The sequence below is a fragment of the Ambystoma mexicanum genome, chromosome 2p (genome assembly GCF_040938575.1).
Source record: "Ambystoma mexicanum isolate Mex_15411 chromosome 2p, UKY_AmexF1_1, whole genome shotgun sequence".
Taxonomy (NCBI): Eukaryota; Metazoa; Chordata; class Amphibia; order Caudata; family Ambystomatidae; genus Ambystoma; species Ambystoma mexicanum.
In genome coordinates this window covers 992,471,026-992,490,724 of record NC_090923.1, presented here as the reverse complement: position 1 = coordinate 992,490,724, position 19,699 = coordinate 992,471,026, and the positions used below count along the sequence as shown (strand labels likewise).

The 19,699-nt window shown below is 44.9% G+C and overlaps 1 protein-coding gene across 2 annotated transcripts in view; it reads left to right on the top strand.

The window, feature by feature from the left end:
- The window catches only part of LOC138567002 (N-acetyllactosaminide beta-1,3-N-acetylglucosaminyltransferase 2-like), a 185,267-nt gene that overhangs the window by 100,656 nt on the left and 64,912 nt on the right, over positions 1-19,699 (top strand). The window contains exon 2 of one of the 2 annotated variants that reach the window (XM_069644805.1): positions 7,822-8,091. The exons of the other annotated variant lie outside the window; for it this stretch is intronic. The gene's annotated coding sequence lies outside the window, so the exon portion shown is untranslated. The remainder of the gene's footprint in view (positions 1-7,821; positions 8,092-19,699) is intronic. 2 annotated transcript variants of the gene reach the window in all.

Genomic DNA, 19,699 nt, shown 5'->3' with positions numbered 1-19,699 from the left:
TATCCAATATTTGATGGTAGAGAGACAGTTGGAAATGTTTGACAACAGCTTGTCGGATAAGGAGTGAACGGAGAAGATCGGAGTGTTGTTAGTGAGGAGTTGATGGGGCGGGGGAAAGCTGTAAGAGGAGTTCAGGGCACCAAGAGCTGAAGTCTGGAGAGGAGTGGTCGAAGTGGGTGGGAGTGGTTCTCCTCTACTTTAAGTTGTACTGTTCCTATGCTTTTATTTAAAAATGAAACTGTTCCAGAAAGGTTTTATTTTAATATAAAAGTGTAGGAAGAAGTTGAAACTTGCACTTCAGTGCAATGCACTGAACATTTCCTTAAACAGCAGGTGAATGTGGGTTTGTATTGTCTGTGGCAGGGGGTGTGGCAATGGGGTTTGTGTGAAGATGGTGTCAGGCCAGTAGAGAACACAGTTCCACTACTTCCTTTCCTACACTTTCACCACTGATGGAGAGTGAAGAGAAGTGGACCAAGGACAGACCCTTGGAACTCACAACAGTAAGGGGGGGGGGTGAGTGGGGAGGTATGGCTGCTCCATAACACCCTAAGGCGTCTGGGAGTAAGTTATGAAGCAAACCAAGCGAGGGCCTTCTCGCTCTCATGCCAAGGAGAGATAATGTAGAGAGAAGGTCAGAATGGTTGACCATATCGGAAGCGGCAGAGAGGTCGCAAAGAGGGGTTTACGTGCTGAAAGAGATAGTTGCTGATATTGAAGAGAGCTTTCTTGGTAGAATGCAGAAGTTGGAACCCAGATTAAAGAGGGTCCCGAAAGTTTTGAGCATCAAGGAACTCAGTGAGTCGATTGAATACTAATCACTTGAGGATTTTGGAATAGTGTGGTAGTACATTTAGGATCGAGACCAGGTTTCTTAAGGAGCGGGATAACTGTAGCTGTCTTCTCGGATGAGTGTAAAGTGGCATTGTTGAGAGAGGCGTTGAAGAGGGTGGTAAGATGTGGAGCAACACTGGGAGCAATGAGAGGGGACAGGGTGGGGCAGAGGGGTTGCCTTGATGAGTAGAGCAATATCTGGGTTGGTGGGGGCAAACGATAGCATAGCAACAGGAAAAGAGGGTAGGAGTGGTAGCAACAAGTGAGCAGAAGGAGGCAGTAGAAAGTAATTAGCTACCGTATTGTGAATGGTCACAATGTTTGATGCAAAGTAGAGCGCAAGATAATTTGCAGAAAGAGACGATGACATGGAGGTGAAGGAATTGAGGAGAGATTTTTGGAGGTGCCTTGGTTGGGAAGATTGAGATGACATGAGGGAGAGAGAAGTTGCATTGGGCAGTCCATAGTAGACTAAATGTTCTGAAGAGCAGTGAGAGTGTTGGTGATCGGAGGATTATCTTGACCTCTGCCAAGTGTTAAGCTTTTTCAGGTTGTGGATGAGAGGTGTATTCGAAGGATGTGGAGAGCAGGATTCAGGAGTGAGTGCAGTAGGGAGCATAAAGAGCAGTGTTCGAGTTAGTGAAGGCTGCTTCAGTTTCATGGAAATGTTCAGCGTAGGAGGAGAGGGAGTGGTTTAGGTCAGAGAGGTAGTCAGGGAAGTTTGGTGAAGGCAATGTGCTTAGTAATAGTTTTAGAAGATGGAGAGAGTGAGAAAGAAGCAGGGGTAGAGATTTGAGGCAAAGGCGATGGTGATCGGAGGGAATCGATGCGGTGGAGAAGAGAATAAGGTAACTGGAGTTTCCATTTGAATGAGTGGGCAAAGAGTGGACAGAGGAAAGTGAAGTCTGTGGATGGAGCAGCAGAGAGGGGAGTGAGTCACCAATGGCAATGTGGTGATGATCGGGAGGGAGAGTCAATTAGTGGGGAGATGGTTCAAAACTGGATGTAAGTGAGTTTCAAAAGCTTAAGTCTGAAGCCCGTGGAGCGAGAGCAGAGCAGCAGATGCCACTGTGAAGAAGAGCTGCCCTCAAGGAGCGAGTTCTACCATTAATACCTTGTTTCAACTTGACGGGTTTGGGGGCGCGGGCAGGCGAGCCTGCCAGAATCTGGAAGGCTGGGGCCCACCAAGGCATATAACGTTTCATGACCTCGAATCTCCTGTTTATATTTTGGCCCTTTGTTGGGGACTCCTGCTGTTTACCACCCAATTTAATGATCTACCCTGCCTTCCAATTAGTGCTCCAGATAAGATTTTTGAAGTGGCAGTATTTGACTCCCTAATTTTTAAAGTTGTGAGTAAAAAGTCAGCGCTATTCCCAACGGGAGTATTTAATTGGAGTGTAAAAATTATGTTAACTGTAAAGCAGTAATATTTTCATATTCGCTTCTTTGCACCTAGCTACTCATGCACCTTAAAAGGTACATTTGTACAACTTGGATTAGCCAGTAACAATATTAGTTTCTTCCTCTGGCACTGTGTGTAGTACTGGTCCAAACATGCCTGTGGAGCTGTGTGGATGAAAACCGGGAGACCAGCTCCTGTGTGCCTATTTTCTATTTTTGTTGGAGTATTTTAAAGTGGCCGATGCACCCATTATCTTTAGGGTTGCTGGGTTAGGTCACTCCTGCGTAGCTTTATCCCTGTGTCCTGCAAGCTGAACTCCATACTTGGGGCACGTGATGTCTTACTGAGCTACCTCACCAGCGTTTGTCTATGGAGACATCCAGATTTTTAAACTGTTAACTATTAAGAATATGCTTTATGTTCCGCTTGGCACCTTTTTGCAGAGCGCTAGTCTGTAGACTTCTTGTTAACTTGACAGTCAGTCTGTATTTGCCAACATAAAGATATTTAATACTCCTTTTGTCAAATGGGCACAAAGGAAATGATTGTCAATTAACAAATACAGAAGTATTAACAAATACAGAAGTGCCAAAGCGGAACATGTGTTACAAATAAGGTCTTGTCTCGGGAGGGTAGCTCGGGGCAACACGCTCTCCCCTGAAGCAAGACGATGCGGAGCAACACAGGTTCGATCCTCGGGTCGGCGCTTGGAACCCTCTGGGTATTGGGCGCATTATAAATGACCAATTAAATAAAATCAGGTGTGGGGGATACCTTTTTGGTACCTGCTAGAGTGACAGTGCACCGCAGAGTGACGGGGCATGCAGGCACAGTGCATAAGAAAATGCCTATACACATATTCCTGCAGAGTGACGGGGGTCTGCATAAGAAAATGCTTATACACATATTCCTGCAGAGAGATGGGGGCCTGCCCGGCACAGTGAATAAGAATATGCTTATACAGATTCCTGCAGAGTGATGGGGGCATGCCCTACACAGTGCATAAGAAAATGCTTATACACATATTCCTGCAGAGTGACGGGGGCCTGCCCGGCACAGTGAATAAGAATATGCTTATACACTGATTCCTGCAGAGTGACGGGGGTCTGCATAAGAAAATGCTTATACACATATTCCTGCAGAGAGATGGGGGCCTGCCCGGCACAGTGAATAAGAATATGCTTATACAGATTCCTGCAGAGTGACGGGGGCATGCCCTACACAGTGCATAAGAAAATGCTTATACACATATTCCTGCAGAGAGATGGGGGCCTGCCCGGCACAGTGAATAAGAATATGCTTATACATATTCCTGCAGAGTGACGGGGGCATGCCCTACACAGTGCATAAGAAAATGCTTATACACATATTCCTGCAGAGTGACGGGGGCCTGCCCGGCACAGTGAATAAGAATATGCTTATACACTGATTCCTGCAGAGTGACGGGGGCCTGCATAAGAAAATGCTTATACACATATTCCTGCAGAGTGACGGGGGCATGCCCGGCACAGTGAATAAGAATATGCTTATACACTGATTCCTGCAGAGTGCCCGGCACAGTGAATAAGAATATGCTTATACACTGATTCCTGCAGAGTGACGGGGGCCTGCATAAGAAAATGCTTATACACATATTCCTGCAGAGAGATGGGGGCCTGCCCGGCACAGTGAATAAGAATATGCTTATACAGATTCCTGCAAAGTGACGGGGGGCATGCCCTACACAGTGCATAAGAAAATGCTTATACACATATTCCTGCAGAGTGACGGGGGCCTGCCCGGCACAGTGAATAAGAATATGCTTATACACAGATTCCTGCAGAGTGACGGGGGCCTGCCCGGCACAGTGAATAAGAATATGCTTATACACTGATTCCTGCAGAGTGACGGGGCATGCTCGGCACAGTGTTATACACAGATTCCTGCAGAGTGACGGGACCTGCCCGGCACAGTGAATAAGAATATGCTTCTACACAGATTCCTGTGCCTCGATTCTGGGTGAAAGTGGGGGCGGGGGGGTTGGTGTTATGCACACATTCTCAATCTTGTTTGATAAAATGTATCATGATACCTTTTTTTTGTTGTTTAAATGTATTTATTTCGAAAGTTTCGAAATAATTCCTACTTCCTCGTCGTAACTGTTGGTACTAGTCCAATGATTCGATCTCGCTGTGCCTCGTTTCACCGACTCCTGGCGATTTGCAGGGAACCACTGGCCTGGCCTTTTAGCAAGTTTTGCTGCAGGTAATCCTTAAAAAAAGGATTCACCACAGTGGATTTTTCCCTAAAACTCGTATATTCTAAAACATGTATTGTTGGTATGAACTAGGCAGTGCTTAGTTCTACAGCCTGTTTCCACGCCGTATGAACTAGGCAGTGCTTAGTTCTACAGCATGTTTCCACGCCTAAGTGTAACAATCTAAAAAGTATTGGCAATGGCAACAGTTTGTGCTTGTGTTGTAGGCATGAGAAAGGCATTTGCCAGGCACTGCAGTAGTGGCATTAACTGGCCATTGATGGTTGTGGCTGCAAAATGGTGTGACTACCTGAGCACATAATAGCAGTGCCTGGCAAATGCCTAATACTTTTACACAAGGCCAAAACTGGTGATTTTGCTAATACATGTTTCTAACTGTACTTCAGTGAACGACATGTATAGTGCTTGTCAATGGAATGGCTGAAGGCAAACCTAGTTGAGACATTTTTATTACACCAGTGGTGTATTTACAGCTCCAATTTAAATCCTTAACTCTCAAGACTACTTTGTGCTCGAAGTGCCTGCCAGTGTAATTCAAAGTTTAATGGTAAGGCTTGATAAACCATCTCAGAGATCCCAGGAGGATGTGTTTTGTTAGGGAGGGGAAGGAAATGGATAGGAAAGGCCATAGGGATTAGCATGGCTATGGGTTGCCAATGGGTGGGTAAATAACCGAACGCCTACACGCTTTGTGTCCCTCTCGTATGCCATTTCTCCCTAGCTGTACTCTAGTGCAATAGTTTTGGCTCATAGGTGGCGCTGCCACCCAATTCCAAAACTAAAAATGAATCCTAAGGGGACTGACTTGTGCAAAGTGTGGAGGCTATAGGAAACCGGGCACAAGGCAAAGGTTGAACCCTGGCTAAATGACTGGGACTTTGGATGCTGTTCAGCATTGAGGAAGGACCGGTCGAACGACTATTAGACAGCCTTTCCTGGGCTACAATGACTAAAGTTTGAAGTATGCGAAGGGAAGGGTTGCAAAATGAACAGGTGATTAAAGAAAGGGGGTCGGCTTATCTCTCCCATTAACCTAGTGTTTGTTTGCCCCCCTGGCCCCTCTTACTCAGTTGTGATTGGCCTTTCATCACCTTCTGTTTTTATTGCATCCTGCAGTGAGTAGTTAGATTTTTGGTAAATGTTTGTTACCTGAAGACGGATCTTGTTTGTCCAATGTGCTTTAGCCTACCAAGTTCCCTAAACCAGGGTTTGACTTGCCTCATCTTTAACCTTGACTTGTAAAAATAATAGGATCTTAGAAAACATGTGTATTGTGCAAACTGCACCTAAATTCTTCAAGGCAGGGGCGAGCCAGAAGAGTAGCTGTACGCAGGAAGGATTGGTGGCACAGATTAAAGGGCGGCGGCAGAGGCCTGGTGGCTTTCCTGGCAGAGTAGCACGAGGTCCACGGTGGTGAAGAAAACGCCTCCGCCACCCCCCCCCCCCTTTATAGATTGTGTCTGTATGAGGGGTGCCCACCAGGAAGGCTGGCCAAGAAATCCATTAGATCATTTCCCAAACAGGTTCTCTGCCAGGCCCGTCCCTTCTGCCCCAATGGCTTCTTAATGTTGACACCTCGACCATGCAAGGTTTAGTCAGTAATATCATTGTGGGTGTGTGGAATCCTACACTGGGCCCCCTATTGTGCGAGTAGAGTTGACAACGGAACAAGGCGCGTAGAACTCAACTAGCCACTGGTAACCCATGGCTCATGACGCACAATCATGGGATGGAGTAGATTTTAGAAGAGACATGTATGATGGTGTCTGATCCTTCCGTATATGGTGAGCGAGGACTCGGATCTGTTGTTCACACTTCTGGTTGACCCGAATGATGTGCCGTTGCTTTGCCGGGCCCCCTGTAATGATTTTGAGCTAATTGGCGCCAGGGTACGAGTGCTAATCCACTAACGTGCAAGGCCATCTCTGCTATAGTCAACAGTATAAACCTGTGTTGTGTTGCTTCTGCTTGAATCGGCATGTGTGTGCTGTTGTCTTTATGGCCTGCTCTGCTCAAATACTCACCAGACCGCAGTTAAAAAATAAAATAAATAAATAAAAAAGAAAGTGGCACTTGCCGCCTTCTGCAGTCGAGCCATGGCCACCTCATTCTGATCTGCTGCCCCCGGTTCTGGAATGTCTCCCTCGGAAATTAAACGGGGTTGATTCCGGGGCCACTGTTTCCATGACGGCCATCTTCGTTTGGCTTTCTTTTCGTGGATTGAACACTTGCATGTTATCTATTTTACTGTGGGTGCTAATACCAATGTTAACAGTCTGCTGGGACGACCCTGCCGGCAACTGTACTTCCAGGCCCACGTTAAGTGACCTTGCTTCAGGCCTGAAGCCAGGTCCTCCCACCTCCTAGATGACTATTGGCCTAAATAATGCTGTCCAATGACATGGTGGTACTGCCAATGGGATAACATGGGCCTTTATATTTGAAAATAGAATTGGTTCTTTAAAGCGTCTGGTGATTACGGCGGGCGTGAAGCAACTCCAACAAAAGATGTTAATCAGAAAAAAAGTTACCGAACTTTGAATGAAAATATTCTGCTTCAGGACTTTGTTTTGTAGAACGGGTTTCCCCAGTGGGATTGCATCGATGCTTCTAGAGCATATGTTGAGGGCTCCCAGTTGCCATGCCTTTCATTAAGCTGCTTGGTATCAGGTAATAATATTCCCATATATATATGGTCGCCGTAAATAATATTGCCGGGAAAATGTTGTGGCAATATTATTTGGGTGACCATATATATGGGGACAGGGGCAAAAAAAAAAAATAATTTTAAAAAAGAAAAAAAAAGTTTGGGGGTTGCGGGGGTGTCCCCTGCATGTTCCATGCAATAATGTCGCCACAAAAAACAGCAATTTTTCGGCGCTATTTTTGCATGGCGAGATTTTTGTGGCGACATTACATGGAACCAGCTGCTTGGGTTTGGTGTTTGTGCTATCTGTAACTTTGTCTTTCGAGGGACTGGAGGCTTCTGGCCAATGATGATTGGGGTATGAATTTTGCTCCCTGATCTGGACGCTTTTGATTCTCTAATCCTAACTTCGACCACGTGACAAGGTAACCTGGGATTTATTTTTCACTCCCATTGGAAATCTGCGGCAGGTTTCTCTCTCCCCTTGCGTGCTTATACAAGCTTAAAGTTTTGGTGTTTGGAAGATTGTGGTTAAGACTGATGTTTACTAGAGCGGACAGCATTCTGCACCAGAACAGTTAGGATTGAACAAGGAGTTTGAAACTCTGGAACCGTTCTATAGAATGGCAACCTTTTGAATCTTATGGTCACTAATAATTTGCCCATTTGTGATTGTAGGAAATTCCATCTACCCCTGGAGATACCAGAGAGAATTCTGCAAAGGTAGAACTGAATCCAAACCGACAGCACACTGACGCAGAAAGTCCCGCTCCAACTCGCCAGTTGTGGAGTATGCAGCGGATAGGCAACGGGTGACTCTGTGAGGGCCATCCCGAAGAAGGAAAAGGAGGAGTCTGAGACTCCTCGGAAGCACAGTCCAAGTAACCCAAAGCAACTGAAACTGGGCCACAGGAGAGGCTTTCGCTGTGTAGCACCTGCAAAACGGAGGTGAGGGTCTGTTTTAACATTTATTATTTATTTTTATTATTTTATTATTTTAGTTTTAGGTATACCCATAAAATGAGGTTTCAACAAGTCTTATCTGGGAATATGGATAATGTATTGTGTATTCGAATTCTGCTTGTATGTTGGAGAGGTCTGCAGTGGTGATGCTTTCCATGTCCGTATACCAAACAACCTAAATTAAATCTCTGATGTCTCTAAGAAGTCACACTACCAGCTGCACCTCCTCAGAGGTATTCTTCATTTCCTCTCCTTCCCCCAGAAGCTCACTGTGTCCAGAGCCCTGGTCCTCTCTAGGCTTGACTACTGCAACAGCCTCTTTCTAAATCTGACTGCTTCTACTATCTGCCCTCTGCAACTTATCCAGAACAGGACTGCAAGACTTGTCCTTGGCCTCAAGCCCAGGGATCGCATCTCTCCAGGACTGAAATCTCTGCACTGGCTCCCAGTGGCTGTGAGGATTAAGTTCAAAACCCTCTACATTGTCCACAAGGCCGTCTGGGGCCTGGTGCCTCAATACCTCCAACTCTTTCTTCCTAAATATCTCCCTTCTCGAGATCTTCGCTCATCAGCCTCCAACTCCCTCAGGGTCAGTCGCTTCTCAAAGCAACAAGTTGGTGGGAGATCTTTCCTCAGCTGGAGCCTCCCTCTGGGACAGCCTCCCTGCCTCCTTAAACTGGAGGAGAACCATCTCCGGTTCCGGAAGCTCCTCAAAACCTTTCTCTTTGCTTCTGCTTTTTCTCCTCCCCTCCTCTGCTGACGACCTAGTTATAACTGGAACTGCACTGGCTACCTGGACACCCTCTGATCTCGGGACCAGGTCCTTCCCCACCAGCGTTTCACACCTGCATTGCCCACCTGGCAACCCCCACACTTGGCGAATGTCTGTGTATCCGGACAGTCCCCCTCCCAGCCCTTGCCACCTGATGTCTGCACTTACCATACACTTGCCACATGCTGGCCGCTACTTACTTATTGCTATCATCTTTGCCATGTACTGCACTGTCCCTGCCCCCTTCCCACACACTTGCGCATTCTGAATGACACCTGGCCTATTAGGATGGTTGTCCGTAGAATGGTCAATACACTGATCGCATCACTTTTCACTGCTACATTTACTTGAATATAGACTTTGTACACTCACACATCACCATCTATACATTTGAGCACACATGCGCCATAGATTGAAAAATGTATGGGTTTTTAGGCTAAAGCTTTCATTTGGAAAAAACGAAATTACATCGGGACATCTCTGCCTATCTAAATCTCTCCATGTATTGATTGCAAATAAACACGTCCTCTCGCCCCAATAGACCTGTGAGCTCTCAAACTGAATTCCAGAACTAAATTTAAAGGCACGCTACTTACATTCCCGCATGCGACTCGCTTGCAAAATGAAAACTTATGTTCAACATGCGTGCTTGCTAGATTCCCTTCACTTGCCTCGATTGCACTATGGGCAAGTAGCACTTTATAAAAACTACAAATAAACTAACGTATAAAAGTGCAAATTTATTTTCAATGGGCAACATAGTATGAACCACTAATGTACACCGTCCATTATTCTTGACTGGTTCAGCACCAGTAACCAAACTCTGCTTGGTGATGTAACCAGGAAATGACTTCAACTAAATTATGTTTCTATGTATGTACACAGTGAGGGGAGTGGGGGAATCTCGCAATATACACACCATTCGGATCCATTTTTATCAGAAGCACATACGCTTCTGAAATCTGTACTGCTTTCCCAGGATGTATAGTCAATTTTTATTCCCCCGCCCCTCCCCTCTACAGTACTTTCACAAAATAGAGGGCTGGGATTGAATCTATTGCCCTCTAGAGCATAGCTCCCCTCCAAATTCCTCCCCCTTAATGTACTTGCATATGATTTTTATTTTGTGACGGTCTTTCAGACAGGCAGGCATCATCAGTCAGCAAGATGTCCACAACCTGATTTCTTACAGTGCACTGCTAGTAATCCAAAATGGGTCCAAAGGAAAGCCGCCTATTCTCCTTACTGATCTCCTTTCTCTCCTTCCAGTCAGTGAGCTAGTAACTAGAAATGCCTCTCACTATATCTTCTCTAATCTAATTAGTCAGTGTAAACCATCTCCTTCATACTCATTGGCCATCTTAATGAAGAAGGCGGTGTAAGGGGAGTAACTTCTATACCCATTTTTCCTTCCATTTTATGTGATGTCATCTTGTAGATTTCTGCATTAAGCAATTGTAATTTCAGAAATGTCATATTCCCCCACATGTAATCATGTTACTAATTAGTTGGTCAGATTGCTCTCACTCGGGTGAATCAAATGATCCTAGTCTGATTTTAACATGACATGATGTGGGGTTTACAGATTTGTTTTTTTATTCTCTGCTTTGACACAACAATCTTCTTCCCAGTTTACAGACTGCCTCACCAGCACAAACGGTGGATGTGTGAACCACTAATGTGCAACTTTTTGGTGCAAATAATTTCTACAATTGTCTAATTTGCACAATTAAAAAAATGTCCAAAAAATGTAATTTTACATTCAACGGATGGAGCTTTTCACCCTCAACATTTATTTTTTCAAGTAAGCTTCTGACTTTCCATCAAAAGTTATAAACAAAAATTTGATTCCGTATGTGAAATGTACAAAGTACATTTTATTTTTATTTTCCTATAATGGGATGAATCCCAATATGAAATGGCTTTCCAAACCCGGCCTGCTAAATGCCACATGGTGTTGTCCGTTTTGAAACTCCGAGCTGGTTCATTTATGAATGTGGTTGCCATGGCACTCTTCAGCAGGCTGTTTGAAATTGGGCTTCGGAGGGGCATTTGTTGACACAAGTCCCAGCCCCTTACGTGATTACAGCCCATTTCTGTCACTTGTGCCGACTCCAGGTCTCCGAAAGTGTGAATAGCATCCTCCTGGAAGGACCTGACTGATGGGGAAGGTCTGATTATTTGGAGAGCAGACCACTGCTTTTGAATGTATTTTAATTTAGAAGGCATATGATTTTCTCTGCAAGGCCTGGCTTCTGAGCAAAAGCAAAAGATTTGACCCTTCGATACAGGCACTGTCAAATATTTATAGCCCATCCTCTGGGCCAGACTTTAATTGCCCTGGGGCAATGCGTTCCCCTCTTGTATCTTTATTCACAGATGTGCCATTTTAAAGTCCTATGCTTTCTACACTTCCACACTGATATTCTCACTTTAAATAGTGCAACTTTTTAAACTCCAGCCAAAGATGTTTTACAAACCTGATTCTCAATCTTGTAATGGATAACTGACACAATGCAGGCACTAATTAGTTTTTTTTAAAAACTTTTCTATAAAATACTATGCTCTTAATCCCCAAATTAGACTGTTCTTTTATATATAATAAAAAAAAGGTTGCTGGATACTTCTGGTAAGATTTATTTCGGCCGTGACTGTTACTTTGGACATATTCTCCTGTTGTAGAGGGGCTGCCAAGATCACACATCTTTTTCAGATGTTGTGCGCAGGATGCAGTTCAGATTTATTTTTAAATTCATAATTTTTCCTTTGCATCCTTTTCTTGGGTATAGATTTCCCTACAAATATGAGCATGAGGTTTTAATGCCTCCGACACATGACTGCATTTCAGCTAGTCCAGCTAGCAATGGTAATTATTAGGTAATCTAGTAAAATTTCAGCCAACACCTGATCTGCTCCAGAAAAGCACAGCGCTATAACTAACCTCTAAGCCACGTTGTACAAGTATTAGTCTATTTTAATGCATAGGGATTGGCTTTTTTCAAGTGAGCCTTTAACTGATGGACGCATCAGGAATTGGGTGCTGTCGAAGTTGAATATCCTTTTAAATCCAAAAAGGGGGGCCACTTTTAAATGGCTGACTTGAAGTTGGGCCGAGGGGCCGCAGCAAGGCTCTCCGTGATCCTCTTGGCCACACAGGCATTTGACTGTGGGCGCTTGGCACGCCAAGTAGTAAAAAGGGTGTTTTGGCATGGCTAGGCAATGCAGTGATTTGGGACTGCACCAAACACATCCGTTCTTTAACTAAATTTGGCAAGCTGTGGAACCCCCAACCTCTGTACCCTCGTTGGAGAACTTTTTTTTAAAAAAAATGTTTAAATCCGGTAAGGAGTATTTGCGACTGTTCACAACTATGCACTACTCGGATTTGTGAAATGGACATTTAGTGGTTGGTTTGAATCCTGGACACGGGCAACTACATTCCAAAGGTTTGGACAGGAAATGCCACCACAGACCGTCACAGCTGGGCGTCAAGACTCATTGGTTTTAGACGCCCAGGAACATGTTCACAAAGCATCTGCCCTTGTAAAACTGATTGATTGGCAGGTGACCAGAGGGTTATTACCTTTTCTATCAAAACATTCTTCTGTATACTAAAGGCCCCTGCGCTGGTCTGATCGGATTGCATGTAGTCAAGTATATTGTCATTTTGTCTACAAATGTCTACAAATGTAAGTGTTTTCTGTTCATTGTTTTTCATCACAATTGTTATCACATTTTTTTAAAGTTTTGATGTCCATCAGATACATCGGTAATAGGTGAATTACCATTTTTTGTGTACATCACCCCCCCCCCCCCAACTCCCACAACCGGTTTTGAAATGTTTTCTCTATACAAGGCGCAGGGTGGATGGCACATTTGCCCATTTCCCTAACCTAGCAAGATGAGATCGCATTATTTTGCAATCGACGATACCGAGGGAGAAGGGGGATAAGTTTGTTTGGGCATGTGAGGCAAAGACCCCTTCATGAGAGAGTGCGGTTAGTGTCACTAAATGAGATGTGCACGTAGAGTAGCAGGGATTCTGCAATCTTTGTCAAATTCTTGCTGAAATCAATCTGCCCTTAGGGCTTTTGTTGCGGTGCTCCTGCACCATCCGCAATTAATGTGGCTGTTTTGGGGGGAGGGCGTTAGGTCCAGTCTAATCTGTGATTTTCGTTCCTTTGGGGCAATCCCTCAAACTGGATAGAGGCATTCTCAGAAGAATTTAGTATAAAGCTGTATGAAGGGATGTGACCTCTCAGAGATCCAGTGGATATATTTTGTGCTTTTTGCCCATCTGTCAACATAATTTTTCTTTTTTTGTTTCCCTCTCCAAATAATTGGCTTACCTGCCCTGCTGCTTCTACCATAAGGTTTACAAAATGTAAGAATTGGCTTTATTTCGGTCTTAAAGACCATAAAAGCAATACAACATGGATGATCAATATGGACCATATAAATATCATGAAAAGCGCATGCATTAAAACCTCAGTTCTTCTAAAACCCGATCATAAAACTTGAATTCAAAACTCACACTCCTAGATATACTATAAAAAAGCTAAACCTTGCACCATGAATGTTAGACCCTTGATAAAAAAAGGGTTTAACTTGCAAGTCCAAAAATTCGACCTTGGCCTGATAACTTTTAATGTTGGGGGCTAATATTAATTGTAGCTTTACATCATCTGCTGAATGCGTGTGGTGAGGTGAGTAGTTTTAGTTGTCACTGACATACAAGTTCTTTAATGTCCATGTTTTTTTAGGAATATTTCTCAGGCCCCTCTTTTTTGCATGAAACAAATGCTGTCTTTTCACCTCTTCATGAGCATGAAGTCCCTCTTATGGGAACTTTCTCTATTGGTGATCTCCAAAATTGTTACGAAGATATTATTGCGAAGGAGATTCTGTATAGATGAATAACCATTTGGCGAGCCTACCACTCAAGCCAAATTCATAGGAACTTCGTGGGAAAGTATAATGGTTTCTGTGTCGAAACCGTGTGTGTGTGTGTTTTTTTTTTTTTAGTATTTTTTTTATGGTGGTTTTTTTTTTTGTTTGGGTCTTTTTTGTTTGTGCTTTTCTTTTTTTGCCAAAATTGTTGCAGCAAATCCGCTATTTTGTAATGAGAACGATGGTAAAGGTGCAGAAGTAAGAAATCGAAGCAAGGGTGACCTGTTGATTGCTACACACTTATATTTAGTTCAAAAGAAAAGGTGAAAACCTAACTATTTCTAACTCGAAGAGTGGGGGTTCCCTGCCAAAAAAAAAAAAGCAGGAGCTCCGAATGGCCGTAACTAAAAAGTCCACTATCCTGTGTCCAGATCCTACCTCTAGCCCTTCCACTTTATAAATTAACTAAGCTGGATCAGTCTCAAGAATGATGCCCTTCTTCTGGACGAACACTGTTCACAAGCAGGGAAATGTCTCCCTTCCGCTGGTTGCAATTCTCCTCTTAGGAAAAAGAAACAAAGTTCTAACCAAGTTGTGTAAAACCTTGCTACCAAGAGAATGACTCCCTTCTCTTAGTTTTCCTCAGGCTTGTTGCAACATTCACAAATACCAGGGGGTAATTACTCTTTCCCTGGTCGTCTTGGGCTTCTCAAAACGCCAAGAGAATGCCTTCCTTTTATTGGCTTTTCACAATGTTCAGAAACCCATCTGGGGGTATGACTCCCTTCTCTTGGATACTTTTCACTTCCAAAGTTCTTAAGGCATAGGGCTGTGGGGGGCGGGGGGCTAACTTCCTTCCCTCTTGCCTTCTTTAGACCGTTTTGTATGGTCCTCGACCCAGATTTGGCTTCATCTTGGCTTTGGCAAATCTGGTTCACAATCCTGCCAGGTCTTTCTTGGTATGCAATTGTTTTTCTGTATTCTGTCTGGGTCCCAGACCCGTGGTTCCACTCCTTGGGAACTTGGCAGCCCTGGTAAACTATCCTCCCAGGTACCGCCACAAAGATGACTGAATGCACGTTTTCCGTGTGTGCAGGTTGTCTACGGCGCCCCTCTTCAGCATCTTCAGATCACTCCTGTTGGGCTGTGCCACCCAGACTGTTCCCCCCCCCCCCTCTCCAGCCTTCTTGCTCAGCTGGTTGCTCTGCCTCTTGCTCCAGCCTGAGCATGGCGGACCTTCCGGGGATGCTTCTGCAGACTGGTATGTGACCCGTCCTCTCCTGCTTCTTTCTCCTTCATACAGGATTAGAATCTCTAAGTTCATCCAGGGAGGGTCTCTCAACAGTGAGTACTTAATCGCTGATGCAATGTCTAGAAAGACTAGACCGCTCTTGTTGTTCCTGCTGAGTGCTCTTAAGCACACCGCGCTTCTCCTTCGTCTCAGTAGTTATTTTGATTTTCTCCTTTGGGTTACTAGTGTTCTTCGTCCCAGTTTTATTATAGGATACACATGGGTAGTCGCTCGTCTCAGTATAAGGTAATGGTGTGCTTCTCTACCTTACACAAATACATTGAGGTATTTGTACCTATGCTACCCTTCATAGGGAGAGGGGGGGGGGTAAGTGAGGGTGTTAAGGGGGAGGTGGATCCTGAATTCTCCCTGTGGTGTCATCCCATAACGGTTTTCTCTCCCCAGTGTGATCCTCCCATAGTGCACCACCCCAGTGGGGAAAATTGGACTGTGGCCACACCGCCGTGGCCCCATGGGAAGGGTCCCCTAACCCCCACTGGGAAAAGGGACAACTTCCAAGGATTTGTCACAATAGTCTCCATATATCTTCTCTCTAGAGTGTCTTTGTGTTTAGGTACGGGGACCCAGTGACTCGTTGCCACAGTCATCTGGAATGAGTTTCCACAAAAGGTGGAAGCCCAAGCAATCTGTTTGAATTGCAGATTCCCCTTGTATTGGCGGCGTAGATATTAACAATAGTCTATATTTTGGGGGAAATGTGGTCTCTCACGGCTTTATATTGAGCTCTGCAAGAACTCCATTGTCCAGTTCGCTCTGCTTCAGACCTTTTTGTTGGCTTATTGGTTTCTTTTGGGTTTGTAGATTTGTCGTCCTAATGGAACAAATGTTTTTCTGTACTTTAATAGTCTTCATCAATACATGATGTATGCTCTTTGTACCGAAAAATCGTCCTTAACACAGCACAATATAAATCACAAAATTAATTTTGGGCATATTTATTTACAATTATTTTTTTATTTAGGCGGTTTCCCCGTGTATTTAAAGAAAAATGTAGCCCTATAGTGTGGAGTGTGAATAATTTTTTGCATTATAAATGCCAAATTGGTCCACAATTCTCTTATTTTAATCCAAAGTGTCTATTTCTCGCCTTTTTTCTATAAACATATGGTAACTATTTAAAGGGCACACACAGATTCTGGTCCATAGGGCACTATTTTTTGTTTTAAAAAAAGATCAAACTATGATGTAGAATGAAAATGGCATGAATGAAAATAGCAAAATGTGGAGGCCACCATATGGACGGTAACCGGCATGGTAGGCAATAACTGATCCATCAGACAGGAAGATGAGGTAGCTTCTCACCCCGACCCCTCCCAGGGTAACATGTAGAGCTTTTTTGACAACTCTAACTTTCACAATTGCCTTAAACCGCTATCTAGAACTATGGGTGAACATTGCAGAGTAGTGAATGCAAGCAGCTAACAGAGGATCTTTAAGGTAGAGGTGGGGGGGTGAGAGATAGCAAGAATAGTATGCAGCCTGTCCTAGCATCTGTGTCCTGCCCAATGAAACTGACTTTAGACTTTTGCTTCGCTAGGGACGAACGGAATGCTCTTGTCTAGCATCTCACGTAAAGAACCCTCAGAAGTATGGACCACCATAACCAACCTGGAAAATAACGCATGGGTAGGAAGACGAAAAGAAGAAGGGGCAGAAAGCGGCACCCACTCGAAGGAAGAGGGTGCGCAGCGCAGGAAACTGATCAGGCACTGAAGCTAAGAGTCCTGTGGCTGGAATCAAACCAAGAACATATAACGGGGCTGTGCAGTGGGTGACTCTGGCAACCAGACTAGAATGCAAGTGAAGCGCCTGAGCTCCTTCAGGGCTGGTTTATGAAACTTACACATGCAACCCAGATCATCCACAAAGTATAGCCGAGGGTGGGTTCATGCCCCATTTCCTGAATTGACCTTTTCTTTAATACTTTAATTTGGTAGACGTTGCCACTGGTTGGTATTGGAGGACCCAGGATGTCCACTGCTGAGCCTTGGGTGACGATCTGGGATCACCAGACCATTGCGCAAAATTGAGAGAAAAATAAAGTGGGGTATGGAAAGCGGGTGACGAGGGTGTGACCATGCAGGAGTAGGCTGAGATCGGAGCTGAGAGGAATGGCTCAAAAGAAAATTTAAATGAAAGTGGTGCAGGCTGCTGTACCGCATCCAAACTGTCCGAAGCAGACACTGAGAATCGGCAGCGCCTGGCTAGCTCATTTAACCTGGAATTGCTATCTGGAAGCATTGCTTGCACTGTACTCTTTAGTTCTACACCGTAATCTTCAGAGCAGCACTTGCAAGAACAGCGACTCATGATTAAGACTGGGCTTAAAGTGGTATTGTGCATCATTTTTCTTAAACTTTTAAAGTAATCGTCAGTGGCTCAGGATCCGAGCAATAGTCTACATGAAAATTAGACCCTGTAAGCGTTGAAGGATGCTGACACAAGGGTGGCATTTTGGTGAGGGGTTTCCCTTCCTCAAAACTAATACTAAATAATCAGTCCGAATGCCTGTCTAGATGGACTCCGCCATCCTTTGTCACAACCTACTTCTCAAACTACAACTAAAGAATAAGCTAAGAGTTCCTTCTCCAGGAGAATGACTCGCTTCTCCTGGTATTTGCATGGTCTCCCAGTAATGTTCTTTGGCAAAAGAATGCTAGGGGGAATGATCTTCCCCTGGCTTGTAGTTCCAGCAAACCTTTGCACCAGTCAACTTTCGGAACCAGGAGAATGGCTCTCTTCTACTGGTATTGGGTCACACACTCCAATATAGTTCACACCGAAGCCATAGGGAATGACTTCCTTCCCTTGGCATCTCTTGATCAATGGGCTCTCGGTTTCTTCAACTTTCAATACCAGGAGAGTGACCCCCTTCTCCTGGCATTGGTCCGCACACTCCAATATAGTTCATAACAAAGCTAGGGGAACTACTCCCTTTCAGTGGTCGAAGTGTACGAAAAGAAGTAGTGGAGCTATGTTCCCTACTGGTCTGCAACGATCCCCGCAAACCCCATCGCCACACCCACTCCCATGCACAATATAAACCCCCCAAACGCATGCACCTGCAGTTTAAGGGAATGTTCAGTGCACTGCACTGAAAGTGCAAGTTTCAACTGCTTCCTAAACTTTTATTTTAAAACGAAACCATTCCGGAATGGTTTCTTTTTAAAATAAAAGTATAGGAACAGTAAAACTTCATTAAAAGAAGTAGAGGAGCACCGCTCCCGCCCACTTCGACCACTGCTCTCTTTCCCTTAAATCTCTTGAGAGTTTTTCAGTTGCTACACCAGGAGAATGACTCCCTTCTCCTAGTGCTTGAGAGTTTTTTCATATCTCTTAATTTATGGTCTATTCCACCCCCTTCTCATGGAATTAACAAAGTCCCAAATCCTTCTCGGGCCTCAGTGGGCTTTTTCCTCCCACTGCGATGATGCTTTCCTCTGATGCTTGGTACACTTGTGTTGGGGTCACAGGCTCTTCTCTGGTAGTCATTGGACTTATTGCTGCCCCTGAAACTAGGAGGTTCTCCTCGGATGCTCGGTCCGCCCATTCCTATAGTTTGCTTACTATTTCTGGCCCGCTGAGAGCTGCTCGAGCCTGCCCCTCTTGCACCCCGATGTCCCCTCTGGCTCTCTCGTACCTCCTGTTACCTTCATTGGGACTTTGGTATGCCACTGGGACTTCCTAGGACTGGGGTACAGCTCTTCGGGCTTCTCTCGTTTGCGTCTCCAGCACCATGGCCGCTCCACGCACTACTGGACTGCTCGGCTCTCTTTTGGCTTCATGGTCAGGTCTTTTGCAGCAGGACCCACAGAGAACTCCCTCTATGCTTTGCTGGCATCCTCCGTTCTTCAGCATCCTCAGTCAGCGACAGGATTCTAAAGTCCTGCTCTGGACGGTTTCCACACTTGCTGCCTCTCCCGGCTGTGCTTGACAAAATCTTCTGCCTCATCTCTTATACATTGTTGCCAGTCCCGCCTTGGCAGATCGTCAGTCCTTTGTTCTTGATAGATTGATCTTCATGAATCCTCTAGGCGACCTTGTACCAGTACTCGCAGTCGTAATCTTCATGTCTTCTGTGCTCTATTCGTCCTGGTACTTTCTCTGTTGGCTATTTCCCCAACACTACACAAATACATGGGCCTACTCTAGTAGTTTGGAATGGAGGGGCGGTTAGGGAAGGTTGGGGTGTGTCATTAGTCAATGGGCTGTGCCAAAGGTGATCGTCCTTGTCCGCAGAGGGGAGTCCCTCACCATGTGGCCGCACCTCCCTAGCCTCATGGGCAAGAGCTCCCCATCGGGGAGAAGTGACAAAACCTAGCAAATCCGCCCCTTCCGACCCCAACAAGCCCACAAATGGACTCTTGTGGCGAGCCATTTTACTCTGCAGCAACAGTTACAAAGTAACAAGAGTAGATTGATGTCTGGAAGCCTGAGGTCGTTCAGGCGAGACTGTCTCCTTCCTACCTGAAAGGCAAAACCGGGCCCGGGGACCATATTTCTGAAGTTGACATGTCTATCTTTAAGGTAGACTAGCGACTCTAGAGAGAGAGGGAGGCAATGAAGACTAAACCAGTGTTAGGGGATGGGGTTGGGGACATTCAAATGCAGGAATTGGA